This window comes from Sus scrofa, chromosome 17, assembly GCF_054392235.1.
Source record: "Sus scrofa isolate SSC_HxYL_T2T_F1_AM1 chromosome 17, Sscrofa_HxYL_maternal_Yorkshire_Landrace_v2.0, whole genome shotgun sequence".
NCBI classification, from domain to species: Eukaryota; Metazoa; Chordata; class Mammalia; order Artiodactyla; family Suidae; genus Sus; species Sus scrofa.
The window spans coordinates 38796933-38815641 of NC_139399.1; positions in this window are offsets into that span (position 1 = coordinate 38796933).

Consider the following 18709-nt stretch of genomic DNA (forward strand, 5'->3'; position numbering starts at 1 on the left):
TCAGGTGAGGTCATTGAGACTGGGGAGCCAGAGCCGACCTGGAACCTACCCCTGCTTGCTAGGCACGTCCTGGATGGGATCCACCAGCCCCATCTCCAACCCTGGCTCTGTGCTGGCACATGCCAGGATCAAGCAGCTGCCGGCCTCTGCCGGCGCTCTGGCGCCCTCTGGTGGCCATGCCCTCTGATAACACCTCAGAGCCTTCCTCTGGCCTCCTGACCCAATCCAGGGATGGAGGGCACTAGGTTTGTGCACCTGACAGCTGCTTTCCAACGCCTCTCCCTTTAAGGACCACCATGTGCCACCTGACAGAGGGCGGTATCTCCGTCTCAAAGTCTCCCAGGGCACTCCGCCCCCTTTTCTGACACCACGACTCTATGTCCATCAGCCCAGTGGTCCCACTTCAAGATAGGTCGCCAACTGCAAAGTCCTCTGCCCACTTTAACACACGTGACCTAGTCTTGGCTACGATTCTTTCACTTCCGGGTGACTGACAGGAAGCACTGGCTCAAGGAGAAAAATGAAAAGGAATTCTGGGGATAAGTTGTGGAGCCAGAACCCAGGGAGGAGCACAGCCTGGCCAGCCAAAAAACACCGCTGCTTCTACACACTTGATTCAGATCCCCAAGCACTGCTTTCCTGATGCCACGCCCGAGTGAAGCCGGATTCTCGAAAACTGTGTGCCCAGGACCCAAACCAAATACTTTTGGATGCATCCACACACCGCTGAAGAATCCAAAGGCAGTCAGATCCCAGATCATTTCATCTTTGTGCTCCACCAGCAGTATGGAGAGGACTCTCACTCATGAAGGGAGAAGTGTGTACCCACTATCAGGAGATGCATTTTTTGTTTGTTTGTTTTTGGTCTTTTTGCCATTTCTAGGGCCGCTTCTGCTGCATACGGAGGTTCCCAGGCTAGGGGTCTAATCGGAGCTGTAGCCGCCGGCCTACACCAGAGCCACAGCAATGTGGGGTCTGAGCTGCGTCTGCGACCTACACCACAGGTCGCGGCAACGCCGGATCCTTAACCCACTGAGCAAGGCCAGGGATCGAACCTGCAACCTCATGGTTCCTAGTTGGATTCGTTAACCACTGAGCCACGATGGGAACTCCAGGAGATGCATTTTGGACCGAGAGTCAGAAGCAACCGGTCACTCCCCTCTCCTCACTGGGTCACGTCCTCGGGGTTCCACCAGTGCCGTCTCCAACCCCAACCCTCAGCCTGGGAGTGCTGACACCAAGCAGCAGGTGGGCAATGTCAGGGGCTCCTCGTCCTCGAGCGGCCCTTCCCTCTGCCGACAATTCCCATCCCATCCTTCCGCCTCCCAGTGGTGCCCGGTTCTGTCTGCCCTTCTCATGAGCACCCGTGAGCCTACCTTGGCCCTCCTCCCTTTCTCAGAAAAATCCAGAGCCTCACGGAGGGTGGTCTTTCTCTCTCAAAGTCTCCCATATCCCTCACTGCACCCTATCAGCAGCCCTGGACAACCATCAGTTGAACACACTATGAGTCAGGAAACTGGCTTTAACTTATTTCGCCACCTCTATCCTGCTTAGCGCCCCCCGCCCCGCCCCGCCCCGCCCCGCCCCGCCCCCGATGTTATGGGACCTGGCGTTAGGTAAGATTCTCCTTCCGGGGTGTACCAAGGAAGGGACAGGCTCAGATGGAAGAAAAACAAGGAAGTTTTCAGAGGATCCCAAAGAGACAGGTCGCTGGGGGATGGATACAGCCTGCCCACTAAGGAACCGCTGCTTTTCCACTGCCTGTTGCCCACCACCCTCCTGCCCCCACCTTGTTCCAGATGCCAAACACGGGGTACGCATGATCATGGAACCCTGCCTGCCCAGTAGCCAAGCCGACTACCTCTGGCTTCCGTTTTCTGCCTCTGCAGAGTGCAAAGGCAGTCAGAAATTTTGACGGCCTATCCAAGGGTCAGTGTCTGGGTGAAACTGACCCACACATGGGAAGGCAGAACAAGGTCCTTCCTGTCAGGTGAGGCAATTGAGACTGGAGAGTCAGGGGCTGCCTGTGGCCTCCTCCTCCTCCTCACGGGACACCTTCTGAGGGACCCACCCACTCTCATCTCTGAGCCTGGGAAGCGCCAACACCAAGCATCTGCGGGGCTTGGCTGGCACTTTGGCGCCGTCTGGCGGCCCTCCTCCTTAACGACAACTCAGCGCCTTCCTGCCGCCTCCTGAACAAACCTATGGCCTGACTGCACTGGGCTTGTGCACCTCAGAGCCGATTTAATTCTTCCTCCCATTCCTAGAACAACCGAGCACCTGCCAGGAAGGGGAGTATTTCTCTCTGAAAGTCAGCCCTGGCCCTCACCCTTCCCTACCCCCCCCTTCAGTACCCCTCTTAGTCAATGAGCTGAACGCATGCCACATCACCTAACTGGATTTCAGTGAATCAGCCTTTATCAGGCTCCTCTCTTGACTTCTGTGACTTGGCTTGAGGTAAGATGTTCCCCCCCCCTCCTTGGGGGTGCACAAAAGAAGGGAGAGGCGCCTACGGAAGAAAAATAAGCCACTCTTCAGAGAACCCTCTTCAGAGACAGGTTTCTGGGCTGGAAACTGCCTGGCCACCCGAGGCTCTCTGCTTTTACCCTTTCCCTTCATGTCCAGCAGCCCAGCTCTCCTAGGCCAACACTGTGCATGCCTGGCTCTGGAAACCTGCGTGCCAAATACTCAAACTAAGGGCTCGTAGGTCTAGAGGTCTACTTCTGGAGAATCCAAAGGCAGTCAGACCCCCTGACTCCCGGGCCAATGGTGTGGACTTTGGGCTACCTGAGCCAACTGAAAGTGACCCAAATATGTTCAAGGCAGAACCATTTGCCTTTTACCAGGTGAGCCGGTTTAGTCTGGAGAGTCAGAGGCGACCTGTAACCTACCCCTCCTTGCTGGACACCTCCTGAGGGGTGGGGTTGGGGTCCACCCATTCTCATCTCCGACCCCATCGTTGAGCCTGGAAATGCCAGCACCAAGCAGCTGCTGGGCTCGGCTGGCGCTTCGGCACCCTCTGGCGACCGTTCTCTCCAACAACAACTCAGAGCCCTTCCTCCTGCCTCCTGCCTCCTGGACAATGCCATGGGCTGCCCTGGGCTTGTGACCCTCAGATCCGATGTAATTCCTCCTCTCCCTCTAAGGACGACTGAGCGAGCACCTTCCAGGAAGGGGGGATTCCTCTCACAACATTAGCCGGGCCATTCCCTCCTCCCCACCCCTCAGCACTCTGGTCAGTCATCAGCCAAAAATCAGTCCAAGTCTGGCAACTGGATGCCAATTCCATCAGCCTCCCCTCTGAATTTATGTGACCTGGCTTGAGGTAAGTTTTTCCCTTAGGAGTGAAAGAAGGAAGGGAGATGCGCAGATGGAAGAAACTGACGGAACTGTTCAGGGAACTCACAAGACACCAGTCTCTTTGGGATGGATGCAGCCTGCCCACCAAGGAACCTTGGCTTTGCCACTCTCCATTCACCACCACCCACCTGCCCAGGTCCCAGATGCTAAACATGGGGCAGGCCTTGTCCTGGAGCAGTGCCTGCCCAGCAGCCAAGCCAGCAGCTGTGAGGCTGTGTTTCCTGCCTCTGAGTATCCAAAGGCACTTAGCGCTTTTGACAGTGTGTCCACGTGCCTGGACTTTGGGCTACCCCAGCTGTCTGAAAGCGACCCAGAGATGGGAAGGCAGAACAAGGTCTTTCCTGGCAGGCGAGGTAATTTAGCCTGGAGAGTCGGGGGCGGCCTGGAACCTAAGCCTCCTCCTCGCCAGACACCTCCTGAAGGATCCACCCATCCTTCCCATCTCTGAGCCTGCAAGTGCCAACCCCAAGCAGCTGCTGGGCTTGGCTGGCACTTTGGCGCCCTCTGGTGGCCACGCCCTCTAATAACAACTCAGAGCCCTTCCTCCTGCCTCCTGAACAAAGCCAGGGGCTGCTCCGGGCTTGTGAACCTCAGATCCGATGTAATTTCTCCTCGCCCTCTAAGAACGACCAAGCACCTTCCAGGAAAGGGGGAGATGTCTCTCACAAAATCAGCCTGGGCACTCCGTCCCCTCCTATCCCTCAGCACTCCGGTTAGTCATGAGCCGAACCCACTCCACGTCAGGTACCTGGATGTCAATTACATCAGCCTCAGGAGTTCCTGTCGTGGCTCAGTGGTTACCGCATCTGACTAGGAACCATGAGACTGCGGATTCGGTTCGATCCCTGGCCTTGCTCAGTGGCTGAAGGATCTGGTGTTGCCATGAGCTGTGGTATAGGTTGCAGACTTGGCTCAGATCCTGCGTTGCTGTGGCTCTGGCATAGGCCAGCAGCTGCAGCTCCGATTAGACCCCTAGCCTGGGAACCTCCATATGCTGCGGGTGTGGCTCTAGAAAAGGCAAAAAAAAAAAAAAAAAAAAAAAAAGACAAAGAAAATTACATCAGCCTCCACTCTGACCTGGCTTGAGGCAAGATTTTTCCTTGGGGGTGAATGAAAGGAACGAGAGGCTCAGATGGAAGAAATTGAAGGAAATGTTCAGACAGCTCACAAGAGACCAGTCCCTCTGGGATGGATGCAGCCTGCCCACCAAGGAACCTTGGGGTTTCCACTCCCCATTCACCACTACTCACCTGCCCAGTTTTCCAGATGCCAAAGACAGTGCAGGTCTGATTCGGGAACGTTGCTTGCACAGTAGGCAAGGCACATACCTCTGGGTTCAGGTTCTTCTTCCTCTGCAGAATCCCAGGGACCTTGGGTATCTGAACGGTCTGACAGTGACCCACAGATAGAAAGGCCGAGCAATGTCCTTTCTCTCAGGTGAGGTCATTGAGACTGGGGAGCCAGAGCCGACCTGGAACCTACCCCTGCTTGCTAGGCACGTCCTGGATGGGATCCACCAGCCCCATCTCCAACCCTGGCTCTGTGCTGGCACATGCCAGGATCAAGCAGCTGCCGGCCTCTGCCGGCGCTCTGGCGCCCTCTGGTGGCCATGCCCTCTGATAACACCTCAGAGCCTTCCTCTGGCCTCCTGACCCAATCCAGGGATGGAGGGCACTAGGTTTGTGCACCTGACAGCTGCTTTCCAACGCCTCTCCCTTTAAGGACCACCATGTGCCACCTGACAGAGGGCGGTATCTCCGTCTCAAAGTCTCCCAGGGCACTCCGCCCCCTTTTCTGACACCACGACTCTATGTCCATCAGCCCAGTGGTCCCACTTCAAGATAGGTCGCCAACTGCAAAGTCCTCTGCCCACTTTAACACACGTGACCTAGTCTTGGCTACGATTCTTTCACTTCCGGGTGACTGACAGGAAGCACTGGCTCAAGGAGAAAAATGAAAAGGAATTCTGGGGATAAGTTGTGGAGCCAGAACCCAGGGAGGAGCACAGCCTGGCCAGCCAAAAAACACCGCTGCTTCTACACACTTGATTCAGATCCCCAAGCACTGCTTTCCTGATGCCACGCCCGAGTGAAGCCGGATTCTCGAAAACTGTGTGCCCAGGACCCAAACCAAATACTTTTGGATGCATCCACACACCGCTGAAGAATCCAAAGGCAGTCAGATCCCAGATCATTTCATCTTTGTGCTCCACCAGCAGTATGGAGAGGACTCTCACTCATGAAGGGAGAAGTGTGTACCCACTATCAGGAGATGCATTTTTTGTTTGTTTGTTTTTGGTCTTTTTGCCATTTCTAGGGCCGCTTCTGCTGCATACGGAGGTTCCCAGGCTAGGGGTCTAATCGGAGCTGTAGCCGCCGGCCTACACCAGAGCCACAGCAATGTGGGGTCTGAGCTGCGTCTGCGACCTACACCACAGGTCGCGGCAACGCCGGATCCTTAACCCACTGAGCAAGGCCAGGGATCGAACCTGCAACCTCATGGTTCCTAGTTGGATTCGTTAACCACTGAGCCACGATGGGAACTCCAGGAGATGCATTTTGGACCGAGAGTCAGAAGCAACCGGTCACTCCCCTCTCCTCACTGGGTCACGTCCTCGGGGTTCCACCAGTGCCGTCTCCAACCCCAACCCTCAGCCTGGGAGTGCTGACACCAAGCAGCAGGTGGGCAATGTCAGGGGCTCCTCGTCCTCGAGCGGCCCTTCCCTCTGCCGACAATTCCCATCCCATCCTTCCGCCTCCCAGTGGTGCCCGGTTCTGTCTGCCCTTCTCATGAGCACCCGTGAGCCTACCTTGGCCCTCCTCCCTTTCTCAGAAAAATCCAGAGCCTCACGGAGGGTGGTCTTTCTCTCTCAAAGTCTCCCATATCCCTCACTGCACCCTATCAGCAGCCCTGGACAACCATCAGTTGAACACACTATGAGTCAGGAAACTGGCTTTAACTTATTTCGCCACCTCTATCCTGCTTAGCGCCCCCCGCCCCGCCCCGCCCCGCCCCGCCCCGCCCCCGATGTTATGGGACCTGGCGTTAGGTAAGATTCTCCTTCCGGGGTGTACCAAGGAAGGGACAGGCTCAGATGGAAGAAAAACAAGGAAGTTTTCAGAGGATCCCAAAGAGACAGGTCGCTGGGGGATGGATACAGCCTGCCCACTAAGGAACCGCTGCTTTTCCACTGCCTGTTGCCCACCACCCTCCTGCCCCCACCTTGTTCCAGATGCCAAACACGGGGTACGCATGATCATGGAACCCTGCCTGCCCAGTAGCCAAGCCGACTACCTCTGGCTTCCGTTTTCTGCCTCTGCAGAGTGCAAAGGCAGTCAGAAATTTTGACGGCCTATCCAAGGGTCAGTGTCTGGGTGAAACTGACCCACACATGGGAAGGCAGAACAAGGTCCTTCCTGTCAGGTGAGGCAATTGAGACTGGAGAGTCAGGGGCTGCCTGTGGCCTCCTCCTCCTCCTCACGGGACACCTTCTGAGGGACCCACCCACTCTCATCTCTGAGCCTGGGAAGCGCCAACACCAAGCATCTGCGGGGCTTGGCTGGCACTTTGGCGCCGTCTGGCGGCCCTCCTCCTTAACGACAACTCAGCGCCTTCCTGCCGCCTCCTGAACAAACCTATGGCCTGACTGCACTGGGCTTGTGCACCTCAGAGCCGATTTAATTCTTCCTCCCATTCCTAGAACAACCGAGCACCTGCCAGGAAGGGGAGTATTTCTCTCTGAAAGTCAGCCCTGGCCCTCACCCTTCCCTACCCCCCCCTTCAGTACCCCTCTTAGTCAATGAGCTGAACGCATGCCACATCACCTAACTGGATTTCAGTGAATCAGCCTTTATCAGGCTCCTCTCTTGACTTCTGTGACTTGGCTTGAGGTAAGATGTTCCCCCCCCCTCCTTGGGGGTGCACAAAAGAAGGGAGAGGCGCCTACGGAAGAAAAATAAGCCACTCTTCAGAGAACCCTCTTCAGAGACAGGTTTCTGGGCTGGAAACTGCCTGGCCACCCGAGGCTCTCTGCTTTTACCCTTTCCCTTCATGTCCAGCAGCCCAGCTCTCCTAGGCCAACACTGTGCATGCCTGGCTCTGGAAACCTGCGTGCCAAATACTCAAACTAAGGGCTCGTAGGTCTAGAGGTCTACTTCTGGAGAATCCAAAGGCAGTCAGACCCCCTGACTCCCGGGCCAATGGTGTGGACTTTGGGCTACCTGAGCCAACTGAAAGTGACCCAAATATGTTCAAGGCAGAACCATTTGCCTTTTACCAGGTGAGCCGGTTTAGTCTGGAGAGTCAGAGGCGACCTGTAACCTACCCCTCCTTGCTGGACACCTCCTGAGGGGTGGGGTTGGGGTCCACCCATTCTCATCTCCGACCCCATCGTTGAGCCTGGAAATGCCAGCACCAAGCAGCTGCTGGGCTCGGCTGGCGCTTCGGCACCCTCTGGCGACCGTTCTCTCCAACAACAACTCAGAGCCCTTCCTCCTGCCTCCTGCCTCCTGGACAATGCCATGGGCTGCCCTGGGCTTGTGACCCTCAGATCCGATGTAATTCCTCCTCTCCCTCTAAGGACGACTGAGCGAGCACCTTCCAGGAAGGGGGGATTCCTCTCACAACATTAGCCGGGCCATTCCCTCCTCCCCACCCCTCAGCACTCTGGTCAGTCATCAGCCAAAAATCAGTCCAAGTCTGGCAACTGGATGCCAATTCCATCAGCCTCCCCTCTGAATTTATGTGACCTGGCTTGAGGTAAGTTTTTCCCTTAGGAGTGAAAGAAGGAAGGGAGATGCGCAGATGGAAGAAACTGACGGAACTGTTCAGGGAACTCACAAGACACCAGTCTCTTTGGGATGGATGCAGCCTGCCCACCAAGGAACCTTGGCTTTGCCACTCTCCATTCACCACCACCCACCTGCCCAGGTCCCAGATGCTAAACATGGGGCAGGCCTTGTCCTGGAGCAGTGCCTGCCCAGCAGCCAAGCCAGCAGCTGTGAGGCTGTGTTTCCTGCCTCTGAGTATCCAAAGGCACTTAGCGCTTTTGACAGTGTGTCCACGTGCCTGGACTTTGGGCTACCCCAGCTGTCTGAAAGCGACCCAGAGATGGGAAGGCAGAACAAGGTCTTTCCTGGCAGGCGAGGTAATTTAGCCTGGAGAGTCGGGGGCGGCCTGGAACCTAAGCCTCCTCCTCGCCAGACACCTCCTGAAGGATCCACCCATCCTTCCCATCTCTGAGCCTGCAAGTGCCAACCCCAAGCAGCTGCTGGGCTTGGCTGGCACTTTGGCGCCCTCTGGTGGCCACGCCCTCTAATAACAACTCAGAGCCCTTCCTCCTGCCTCCTGAACAAAGCCAGGGGCTGCTCCGGGCTTGTGAACCTCAGATCCGATGTAATTTCTCCTCGCCCTCTAAGAACGACCAAGCACCTTCCAGGAAAGGGGGAGATGTCTCTCACAAAATCAGCCTGGGCACTCCGTCCCCTCCTATCCCTCAGCACTCCGGTTAGTCATGAGCCGAACCCACTCCACGTCAGGTACCTGGATGTCAATTACATCAGCCTCAGGAGTTCCTGTCGTGGCTCAGTGGTTACCGCATCTGACTAGGAACCATGAGACTGCGGATTCGGTTCGATCCCTGGCCTTGCTCAGTGGCTGAAGGATCTGGTGTTGCCATGAGCTGTGGTATAGGTTGCAGACTTGGCTCAGATCCTGCGTTGCTGTGGCTCTGGCATAGGCCAGCAGCTGCAGCTCCGATTAGACCCCTAGCCTGGGAACCTCCATATGCTGCGGGTGTGGCTCTAGAAAAGGCAAAAAAAAAAAAAAAAAAAAAAAAAGACAAAGAAAATTACATCAGCCTCCACTCTGACCTGGCTTGAGGCAAGATTTTTCCTTGGGGGTGAATGAAAGGAACGAGAGGCTCAGATGGAAGAAATTGAAGGAAATGTTCAGACAGCTCACAAGAGACCAGTCCCTCTGGGATGGATGCAGCCTGCCCACCAAGGAACCTTGGGGTTTCCACTCCCCATTCACCACTACTCACCTGCCCAGTTTTCCAGATGCCAAAGACAGTGCAGGTCTGATTCGGGAACGTTGCTTGCACAGTAGGCAAGGCACATACCTCTGGGTTCAGGTTCTTCTTCCTCTGCAGAATCCCAGGGACCTTGGGTATCTGAACGGTCTGACAGTGACCCACAGATAGAAAGGCCGAGCAATGTCCTTTCTCTCAGGTGAGGTCATTGAGACTGGGGAGCCAGAGCCGACCTGGAACCTACCCCTGCTTGCTAGGCACGTCCTGGATGGGATCCACCAGCCCCATCTCCAACCCTGGCTCTGTGCTGGCACATGCCAGGATCAAGCAGCTGCCGGCCTCTGCCGGCGCTCTGGCGCCCTCTGGTGGCCATGCCCTCTGATAACACCTCAGAGCCTTCCTCTGGCCTCCTGACCCAATCCAGGGATGGAGGGCACTAGGTTTGTGCACCTGACAGCTGCTTTCCAACGCCTCTCCCTTTAAGGACCACCATGTGCCACCTGACAGAGGGCGGTATCTCCGTCTCAAAGTCTCCCAGGGCACTCCGCCCCCTTTTCTGACACCACGACTCTATGTCCATCAGCCCAGTGGTCCCACTTCAAGATAGGTCGCCAACTGCAAAGTCCTCTGCCCACTTTAACACACGTGACCTAGTCTTGGCTACGATTCTTTCACTTCCGGGTGACTGACAGGAAGCACTGGCTCAAGGAGAAAAATGAAAAGGAATTCTGGGGATAAGTTGTGGAGCCAGAACCCAGGGAGGAGCACAGCCTGGCCAGCCAAAAAACACCGCTGCTTCTACACACTTGATTCAGATCCCCAAGCACTGCTTTCCTGATGCCACGCCCGAGTGAAGCCGGATTCTCGAAAACTGTGTGCCCAGGACCCAAACCAAATACTTTTGGATGCATCCACACACCGCTGAAGAATCCAAAGGCAGTCAGATCCCAGATCATTTCATCTTTGTGCTCCACCAGCAGTATGGAGAGGACTCTCACTCATGAAGGGAGAAGTGTGTACCCACTATCAGGAGATGCATTTTTTGTTTGTTTGTTTTTGGTCTTTTTGCCATTTCTAGGGCCGCTTCTGCTGCATACGGAGGTTCCCAGGCTAGGGGTCTAATCGGAGCTGTAGCCGCCGGCCTACACCAGAGCCACAGCAATGTGGGGTCTGAGCTGCGTCTGCGACCTACACCACAGGTCGCGGCAACGCCGGATCCTTAACCCACTGAGCAAGGCCAGGGATCGAACCTGCAACCTCATGGTTCCTAGTTGGATTCGTTAACCACTGAGCCACGATGGGAACTCCAGGAGATGCATTTTGGACCGAGAGTCAGAAGCAACCGGTCACTCCCCTCTCCTCACTGGGTCACGTCCTCGGGGTTCCACCAGTGCCGTCTCCAACCCCAACCCTCAGCCTGGGAGTGCTGACACCAAGCAGCAGGTGGGCAATGTCAGGGGCTCCTCGTCCTCGAGCGGCCCTTCCCTCTGCCGACAATTCCCATCCCATCCTTCCGCCTCCCAGTGGTGCCCGGTTCTGTCTGCCCTTCTCATGAGCACCCGTGAGCCTACCTTGGCCCTCCTCCCTTTCTCAGAAAAATCCAGAGCCTCACGGAGGGTGGTCTTTCTCTCTCAAAGTCTCCCATATCCCTCACTGCACCCTATCAGCAGCCCTGGACAACCATCAGTTGAACACACTATGAGTCAGGAAACTGGCTTTAACTTATTTCGCCACCTCTATCCTGCTTAGCGCCCCCCGCCCCGCCCCGCCCCGCCCCGCCCCCGATGTTATGGGACCTGGCGTTAGGTAAGATTCTCCTTCCGGGGTGTACCAAGGAAGGGACAGGCTCAGATGGAAGAAAAACAAGGAAGTTTTCAGAGGATCCCAAAGAGACAGGTCGCTGGGGGATGGATACAGCCTGCCCACCAAGGAACCGCTGCTTTTCCACTGCCTGTTGCCCACCACCCTCCTGCCCCCACCTTGTTCCAGATGCCAAACACGGGGTACGCATGATCATGGAACCCTGCCTGCCCAGTAGCCAAGCCGACTACCTCTGGCTTCCGTTTTCTGCCTCTGCAGAGTGCAAAGGCAGTCAGAAATTTTGACGGCCTATCCAAGGGTCAGTGTCTGGGTGAAACTGACCCACACATGGGAAGGCAGAACAAGGTCCTTCCTGTCAGGTGAGGCAATTGAGACTGGAGAGTCAGGGGCTGCCTGTGGCCTCCTCCTCCTCCTCACGGGACACCTTCTGAGGGACCCACCCACTCTCATCTCTGAGCCTGGGAAGCGCCAACACCAAGCATCTGCGGGGCTTGGCTGGCACTTTGGCGCCGTCTGGCGGCCCTCCTCCTTAACGACAACTCAGCGCCTTCCTGCCGCCTCCTGAACAAACCTATGGCCTGACTGCACTGGGCTTGTGCACCTCAGAGCCGATTTAATTCTTCCTCCCATTCCTAGAACAACCGAGCACCTGCCAGGAAGGGGAGTATTTCTCTCTGAAAGTCAGCCCTGGCCCTCACCCTTCCCTACCCCCCCTTCAGTACCCCTCTTAGTCAATGAGCTGAACGCATGCCACATCACCTAACTGGATTTCAGTGAATCAGCCTTTATCAGGCTCCTCTCTTGACTTCTGTGACTTGGCTTGAGGTAAGATGTTCCCCCCCCCTCCTTGGGGGTGCACAAAAGAAGGGAGAGGCGCCTACGGAAGAAAAATAAGCCACTCTTCAGAGAACCCTCTTCAGAGACAGGTTTCTGGGCTGGAAACTGCCTGGCCACCCGAGGCTCTCTGCTTTTACCCTTTCCCTTCATGTCCAGCAGCCCAGCTCTCCTAGGCCAACACTGTGCATGCCTGGCTCTGGAAACCTGCGTGCCAAATACTCAAACTAAGGGCTCGTAGGTCTAGAGGTCTACTTCTGGAGAATCCAAAGGCAGTCAGACCCCCTGACTCCCGGGCCAATGGTGTGGACTTTGGGCTACCTGAGCCAACTGAAAGTGACCCAAATATGTTCAAGGCAGAACCATTTGCCTTTTACCAGGTGAGCCGGTTTAGTCTGGAGAGTCAGAGGCGACCTGTAACCTACCCCTCCTTGCTGGACACCTCCTGAGGGGTGGGGTTGGGGTCCACCCATTCTCATCTCCGACCCCATCGTTGAGCCTGGAAATGCCAGCACCAAGCAGCTGCTGGGCTCGGCTGGCGCTTCGGCACCCTCTGGCGACCGTTCTCTCCAACAACAACTCAGAGCCCTTCCTCCTGCCTCCTGCCTCCTGGACAATGCCATGGGCTGCCCTGGGCTTGTGACCCTCAGATCCGATGTAATTCCTCCTCTCCCTCTAAGGACGACTGAGCGAGCACCTTCCAGGAAGGGGGGATTCCTCTCACAACATTAGCCGGGCCATTCCCTCCTCCCCACCCCTCAGCACTCTGGTCAGTCATCAGCCAAAAATCAGTCCAAGTCTGGCAACTGGATGCCAATTCCATCAGCCTCCCCTCTGAATTTATGTGACCTGGCTTGAGGTAAGTTTTTCCCTTAGGAGTGAAAGAAGGAAGGGAGATGCGCAGATGGAAGAAACTGACGGAACTGTTCAGGGAACTCACAAGACACCAGTCTCTTTGGGATGGATGCAGCCTGCCCACCAAGGAACCTTGGCTTTGCCACTCTCCATTCACCACCACCCACCTGCCCAGGTCCCAGATGCTAAACATGGGGCAGGCCTTGTCCTGGAGCAGTGCCTGCCCAGCAGCCAAGCCAGCAGCTGTGAGGCTGTGTTTCCTGCCTCTGAGTATCCAAAGGCACTTAGCGCTTTTGACAGTGTGTCCACGTGCCTGGACTTTGGGCTACCCCAGCTGTCTGAAAGCGACCCAGAGATGGGAAGGCAGAACAAGGTCTTTCCTGGCAGGCGAGGTAATTTAGCCTGGAGAGTCGGGGGCGGCCTGGAACCTAAGCCTCCTCCTCGCCAGACACCTCCTGAAGGATCCACCCATCCTTCCCATCTCTGAGCCTGCAAGTGCCAACCCCAAGCAGCTGCTGGGCTTGGCTGGCACTTTGGCGCCCTCTGGTGGCCACGCCCTCTAATAACAACTCAGAGCCCTTCCTCCTGCCTCCTGAACAAAGCCAGGGGCTGCTCCGGGCTTGTGAACCTCAGATCCGATGTAATTTCTCCTCGCCCTCTAAGAACGACCAAGCACCTTCCAGGAAAGGGGGAGATGTCTCTCACAAAATCAGCCTGGGCACTCCGTCCCCTCCTATCCCTCAGCACTCCGGTTAGTCATGAGCCGAACCCACTCCACGTCAGGTACCTGGATGTCAATTACATCAGCCTCAGGAGTTCCTGTCGTGGCTCAGTGGTTACCGCATCTGACTAGGAACCATGAGACTGCGGATTCGGTTCGATCCCTGGCCTTGCTCAGTGGCTGAAGGATCTGGTGTTGCCATGAGCTGTGGTATAGGTTGCAGACTTGGCTCAGATCCTGCGTTGCTGTGGCTCTGGCATAGGCCAGCAGCTGCAGCTCCGATTAGACCCCTAGCCTGGGAACCTCCATATGCTGCGGGTGTGGCTCTAGAAAAGGCAAAAAAAAAAAAAAAAAAAAAAAAAGACAAAGAAAATTACATCAGCCTCCACTCTGACCTGGCTTGAGGCAAGATTTTTCCTTGGGGGTGAATGAAAGGAACGAGAGGCTCAGATGGAAGAAATTGAAGGAAATGTTCAGACAGCTCACAAGAGACCAGTCCCTCTGGGATGGATGCAGCCTGCCCACCAAGGAACCTTGGGGTTTCCACTCCCCATTCACCACTACTCACCTGCCCAGTTTTCCAGATGCCAAAGACAGTGCAGGTCTGATTCGGGAACGTTGCTTGCACAGTAGGCAAGGCACATACCTCTGGGTTCAGGTTCTTCTTCCTCTGCAGAATCCCAGGGACCTTGGGTATCTGAACGGTCTGACAGTGACCCACAGATAGAAAGGCCGAGCAATGTCCTTTCTCTCAGGTGAGGTCATTGAGACTGGGGAGCCAGAGCCGACCTGGAACCTACCCCTGCTTGCTAGGCACGTCCTGGATGGGATCCACCAGCCCCATCTCCAACCCTGGCTCTGTGCTGGCACATGCCAGGATCAAGCAGCTGCCGGCCTCTGCCGGCGCTCTGGCGCCCTCTGGTGGCCATGCCCTCTGATAACACCTCAGAGCCTTCCTCTGGCCTCCTGACCCAATCCAGGGATGGAGGGCACTAGGTTTGTGCACCTGACAGCTGCTTTCCAACGCCTCTCCCTTTAAGGACCACCATGTGCCACCTGACAGAGGGCGGTATCTCCGTCTCAAAGTCTCCCAGGGCACTCCGCCCCCTTTTCTGACACCACGACTCTATGTCCATCAGCCCAGTGGTCCCACTTCAAGATAGGTCGCCAACTGCAAAGTCCTCTGCCCACTTTAACACACGTGACCTAGTCTTGGCTACGATTCTTTCACTTCCGGGTGACTGACAGGAAGCACTGGCTCAAGGAGAAAAATGAAAAGGAATTCTGGGGATAAGTTGTGGAGCCAGAACCCAGGGAGGAGCACAGCCTGGCCAGCCAAAAAACACCGCTGCTTCTACACACTTGATTCAGATCCCCAAGCACTGCTTTCCTGATGCCACGCCCGAGTGAAGCCGGATTCTCGAAAACTGTGTGCCCAGGACCCAAACCAAATACTTTTGGATGCATCCACACACCGCTGAAGAATCCAAAGGCAGTCAGATCCCAGATCATTTCATCTTTGTGCTCCACCAGCAGTATGGAGAGGACTCTCACTCATGAAGGGAGAAGTGTGTACCCACTATCAGGAGATGCATTTTTTGTTTGTTTGTTTTTGGTCTTTTTGCCATTTCTAGGGCCGCTTCTGCTGCATACGGAGGTTCCCAGGCTAGGGGTCTAATCGGAGCTGTAGCCGCCGGCCTACACCAGAGCCACAGCAATGTGGGGTCTGAGCTGCGTCTGCGACCTACACCACAGGTCGCGGCAACGCCGGATCCTTAACCCACTGAGCAAGGATCGAACCTGCAACCTCATGGTTCCTAGTTGGATTCGTTAACCACTGAGCCACGATGGGAACTCCAGGAGATGCATTTTGGACCGAGAGTCAGAAGCAACCGGTCACTCCCCTCTCCTCACTGGGTCACGTCCTCGGGGTTCCACCAGTGCCGTCTCCAACCCCAACCCTCAGCCTGGGAGTGCTGACACCAAGCAGCAGGTGGGCAATGTCAGGGGCTCCTCGTCCTCGAGCGGCCCTTCCCTCTGCCGACAATTCCCATCCCATCCTTCCGCCTCCCAGTGGTGCCCGGTTCTGTCTGCCCTTCTCATGAGCACCCGTGAGCCTACCTTGGCCCTCCTCCCTTTCTCAGAAAAATCCAGAGCCTCACGGAGGGTGGTCTTTCTCTCTCAAAGTCTCCCATATCCCTCACTGCACCCTATCAGCAGCCCTGGACAACCATCAGTTGAACACACTATGAGTCAGGAAACTGGCTTTAACTTATTTCGCCACCTCTATCCTGCTTAGCGCCCCCCGCCCCGCCCCGCCCCGCCCCCGATGTTATGGGACCTGGCGTTAGGTAAGATTCTCCTTCCGGGGTGTACCAAGGAAGGGACAGGCTCAGATGGAAGAAAAACAAGGAAGTTTTCAGAGGATCCCAAAGAGACAGGTCGCTGGGGGATGGATACAGCCTGCCCACCAAGGAACCGCTGCTTTTCCACTGCCTGTTGCCCACCACCCTCCTGCCCCCACCTTGTTCCAGATGCCAAACACGGGGTACGCATGATCATGGAACCCTGCCTGCCCAGTAGCCAAGCCGACTACCTCTGGCTTCCGTTTTCTGCCTCTGCAGAGTGCAAAGGCAGTCAGAAATTTTGACGGCCTATCCAAGGGTCAGTGTCTGGGTGAAACTGACCCACACATGGGAAGGCAGAACAAGGTCCTTCCTGTCAGGTGAGGCAATTGAGACTGGAGAGTCAGGGGCTGCCTGTGGCCTCCTCCTCCTCCTCACGGGACACCTTCTGAGGGACCCACCCACTCTCATCTCTGAGCCTGGGAAGCGCCAACACCAAGCATCTGCGGGGCTTGGCTGGCACTTTGGCGCCGTCTGGCGGCCCTCCTCCTTAACGACAACTCAGCGCCTTCCTGCCGCCTCCTGAACAAACCTATGGCCTGACTGCACTGGGCTTGTGCACCTCAGAGCCGATTTAATTCTTCCTCCCATTCCTAGAACAACCGAGCACCTGCCAGGAAGGGGAGTATTTCTCTCTGAAAGTCAGCCCTGGCCCTCACCCTTCCCTACCCCCCCTTCAGTACCCCTCTTAGTCAATGAGCTGAACGCATGCCACATCACCTAACTGGATTTCAGTGAATCAGCCTTTATCAGGCTCCTCTCTTGACTTCTGTGACTTGGCTTGAGGTAAGATGTTCCCCCCCCCCTTGGGGGTGCACAAAAGAAGGGAGAGGCGCCTACGGAAGAAAAATAAGCCACTCTTCAGAGAACCCTCTTCAGAGACAGGTTTCTGGGCTGGAAACTGCCTGGCCACCCGAGGCTCTCTGCTTTTACCCTTTCCCTTCATGTCCAGCAGCCCAGCTCTCCTAGGCCAACACTGTGCATGCCTGGCTCTGGAAACCTGCGTGCCAAATACTCAAACTAAGGGCTCGTAGGTCTAGAGGTCTACTTCTGGAGAATCCAAAGGCAGTCAGACCCCCTGACTCCCGGGCCAATGGTGTGGACTTTGGGCTACCTGAGCCAACTGAAAGTGACCCAAATATGTTCAAGGCAGAACCATTTGCCTTTTACCAGGTGAGCCGGTTTAGTCTGGAGAGTCAGAGGCGACCTGTAACCTACCCCTCCTTGCTGGACACCTCCTGAGGGGTGGGGTTGGGGTCCACCCATTCTCATCTCCGACCCCATCGTTGAGCCTGGAAATGCCAGCACCAAGCAGCTGCTGGGCTCGGCTGGCGCTTCGGCACCCTCTGGCGACCGTTCTCTCCAACAACAACTCAGAGCCCTTCCTCCTGCCTCCTGCCTCCTGGACAATGCCATGGGCTGCCCTGGGCTTGTGACCCTCAGATCCGATGTAATTCCTCCTCTCCCTCTAAGGACGACTGAGCGAGCACCTTCCAGGAAGGGGGGATTCCTCTCACAACATTAGCCGGGCCATTCCCTCCTCCCCACCCCTCAGCACTCTGGTCAGTCATCAGCCAAAAATCAGTCCAAGTCTGGCAACTGGATGCCAATTCCATCAGCCTCCCCTCTGAATTTATGTGACCTGGCTTGAGGTAAGTTTTTCCCTTAGGAGTGAAAGAAGGAAGGGAGATGCGCAGATGGAAGAAACTGACGGAACTGTTCAGGGAACTCACAAGACACCAGTCTCTTTGGGATGGATGCAGCCTGCCCACCAAGGAACCTTGGCTTTGCCACTCTCCATTCACCACCACCCACCTGCCCAGGTCCCAGATGCTAAACATGGGGCAGGCCTTGTCCTGGAGCAGTGCCTGCCCAGCAGCCAAGCCAGCAGCTGTGAGGCTGTGTTTCCTGCCTCTGAGTATCCAAAGGCACTTAGCGCTTTTGACAGTGTGTCCACGTGCCTGGACTTTGGGCTACCCCAGCTGTCTGAAAGCGACCCAGAGATGGGAAGGCAGAACAAGGTCTTTCCTGGCAGGCGAGGTAATTTAGCCTGGAGAGTCGGGGGCGGCCTGGAACCTAAGCCTCCTCCTCGCCAGACACCTCCTGAAGGATCCACCCATCCTTCCCATCTCTGAGCCTGCAAGTGCCAACCCCAAGCAGCTGCTGGGCTTGGCTGGCACTTTGGCGCCCTCTGGTGGCCACGCCCTCTAATAACAACTCAGAGCCCTTCCTCCTGCCTCCTGAACAAAGCCAGGGGCTGCTCCGGGCTTGTGAACCTCAGATCCGATGTAATTTCTCCTCGCCCTCTAAGAACGACCAAGCACCTTCCAGGAAAGGGGGAGATGTCTCTCACAAAATCAGCCTGGGCACTCCGTCCCCTCCTATCCCTCAGCACTCCGGTTAGTCATGAGCCGAACCCACTCCACGTCAGGTACCTGGATGTCAATTACATCAGCCTCAGGAGTTCCTGTCGTGGCTCAGTGGTTACCGCATCTGACTAGGAACCATGAGACTGCGGATTCGGTTCGATCCCTGGCCTTGCTCAGTGGCTGAAGGATCTGGTGTTGCCATGAGCTGTGGTATAGGTTGCAGACTTGGCTCAGATCCTGCGTTGCTGTGGCTCTGGCATAGGCCAGCAGCTGCAGCTCCGATTAGACCCCTAGCCTGGGAACCTCCATATGC